At 51.0% G+C, this 2,702-nt stretch overlaps 1 long non-coding RNA gene across 1 annotated transcript; it reads left to right on the plus strand.

Moving 5' to 3' along the window:
• Nucleotides 1-1,684, plus strand: LOC118351394 (uncharacterized). The gene is made up of 2 exons (XR_004806808.2): nt 1-793; nt 1,549-1,684. It is a non-coding gene; the product is annotated as an uncharacterized LOC118351394 (long non-coding RNA).
• The last annotated feature ends 1,018 nt before the right edge of the window (nt 1,685-2,702 follow it).

Genomic DNA, 2,702 nt, shown 5'->3' on the forward strand with positions numbered 1-2,702 from the left:
GAGGGGGCTGGGCCAGAACAGGAGGTTTGGCTTGTTTTAAGTTTGAGACGTGTTGTTTTGGCCTCAGGACTTTGGAACTGGTTCCTTCAAACAGACGGGAATGATGGTTGGCTCCACGCCTCCTCCTCCACCTCGTCACCTGCGCCACAGCGGTACCCCCAAGCTCGTCCTCCCTTGAGGTCCTGCCTCACTACGAGAAACTGAAGGAGCCCGAGTCTGAGGGCCTACGTCTACTCTCTCTGTCTTTCCTAAAAGGCAACAATTCCCTTCATGACCTGAGCACAGTCTCTCCACCTCCCGCCTCGCCAGCACTACTCCTTCTGGTTCATTCCCCCCGTTAGCAGACATCTCCTGGAAGAGCTCGGTCATGCTTATTTGATGGCTCTTCTGTTTCCGCCCGTTCTTGTTCTTCTACCTTCTCCTCTGGGTGAACTGGGTGATCTTGCACCAGGTTTAAAAATTCATGACTCCTGGGGAAGATGAAATGAAACAGAGCAGAAAATCAGAATCCAATCCCAGTGCTCCGATGGGACAAAAGTATTTTCAGCAGTGACCAGCAAAGAAGTCAGGGTAGGGGTCAAGAGGAGCAAGCATTCTGGATACACAGAGATCTGGGTTCAAATCTCCAGCCCTTTCTTTCTGAGGGCTGGGCTCTTGGACGCCCTTATCTTCTTGCAAGCTGTGTGATGAGGTCACAGTGGTGCGGGCACACAGCAGAATTCACACAGTGAGGCCAAGGATTCAGAAGAGACATGTAAGTGCTTAAACACAGCCGGCACAGAGAACGCACCCAGTAAGTGCTTGGGATTATTTTACATTTCCCAGACTCTCTTGAGGTTAGATAAACACAGTGTGGCCAGTTCTGGAGGACTGAGAACTGTTACTCCCAGTTGGAGGGAGTTAGAAGTGGTTATGCATGTTCCACTCTCGGTGGGTAGAGACCCCATGTTAGGACAGAGGAACAAAAGATGGGAGCAGCCTGGTCACTGAGTCACGGCAGGGAAGTTAGCTGCCCGGAGCATTGTGGTTTAAGCCACGCAGTCTGTGGTGCTCTGTTCCAGCAGCTCGGGCCCCCTAAGCCACCTCTGTCACTGTGACCTGCGGTCTTCCAGAAGGGGCTGCTCTGCCAGTGTGAGGCCAGGCACGAGGATGACACAACTGTCACACCAACCTCCTCACTGGCCTGACACGCACATGCTGTGAGCAAGCTGTCCGGGGCCACCATGATCTGGGGCTAGTTGTTAACACAGCACAACTTAGCCCATTCTAACTAACTTTGAGGCATTATCATCTTTAAACACTATTATTTCAGGGGCACCTGGGTGGCTTAGTGGTGGAGCATCTGCCTTTGCCCAGGTTGTGATCCTGGGGTCCTGGGATTGAGTCCCACATCAGGCTGCCTGTGGGAAGCCTGTTTCTTCCTCTGCCTCTCTGTGTCTCTCATGAATAAATAAAATATGAAAAATAAAATAAAATAAACACTATTATTTTAGAATGAAGTGTAAACATTTCATCATGACATCCAAAATCTGCCCTCCTTTCTTCCAGGCCTCATGCTAACCCTCGCGATGTGTGGAGACCACACACTGACAAGGCAAAGCCTGGGTCATTCGGTCACCCCATGAGGAGCTGCCCCATTCACACTGGACTTGGCCCAAGTGAGAAATAAACTTTGCTCTGTTAAGCCACTGAGATTTGGAGGTCTATTCACGATCATAGTCTAATCTGCCAGGTGCCTCTCTGCTCCAGCCTCACCATGAGCCATCCTGGGACTCTCCAAGCATGCCCTGCACCGTCAGCAACTTTCCCCCATACAGTTGCCTGTGCCTGGAATGTCCTTCCCTGCCCTGGGCACTTACTTCCTAAAGCACAGATCTGCCTAGATCACTTCTCTGTTAATATCTCTCAGGCAGTTCTTCAAGAACTATTCAGGAGATCATTCTAAGCTGAATGAGAGGGTGGTGTTGTCAGAGATGAAAGCTATGGCATTAAGTGGTGTTGGGAGTCACAACTAGACAGCAAGGCTAGTGTGAGAGGGATTCTGGGGTACTCTGGCAGCTGTGCCCCCTCCCCGGGCTCCCACAGTGGCCTCCAGTAGGTGCTTGGGAGGATGCAGGTGGCAGGCACCTGAGGAGCAGCATAGTGCTCCCAAAGGGTACATGCTCCGTGATGTTTTAGGACGGAGACAGACAGGTTTTTAACAATTTATAAACCAAAGTTACTGGGTAATTGGAACAGTACATATAGGCAGGAGGCCAAACTCTTTTCTTACAAGAAGGCCAAACTGCAAAGGGGTTGGGAGAGCACACGTGGAGTCGGGCTGCTGGGCTGGACGTGGGACCTCTGCAGCTCACCAGCTGAGTGACCTTGGGCAGGTGGCATGGCTTTTCTGCACCTCTGGTTCCCATTAAAAGCGGGATGACCAGAGAGCTTCTGCCTTTCTCTAGGAAAAGTAAGTGAGCTAAGTGAGAGGCGTGCCTTACACAATAAGCTATACATCTCGCTATTATTAGTCTCAGGATAAAGCTAAAAGAAGCAGGATCTTGGCTGTCCTCCTGACCAGGATACCGACCACGTGACCACGTGACCCTCTGGCCACATAGTTGACAGGCACCGTAGGTGATGGGGATGGCTGCTGTGGGTTTTCAAGCACTGAATTTATACACCCATCACCACAACAAATACTCCTGGGTGTTGACAAC

The sequence above is a fragment of the Canis lupus genome, chromosome 18, assembly GCF_003254725.2.
Source record: "Canis lupus dingo isolate Sandy chromosome 18, ASM325472v2, whole genome shotgun sequence".
NCBI lineage: Eukaryota > Metazoa > Chordata > Mammalia > Carnivora > Canidae > Canis > Canis lupus.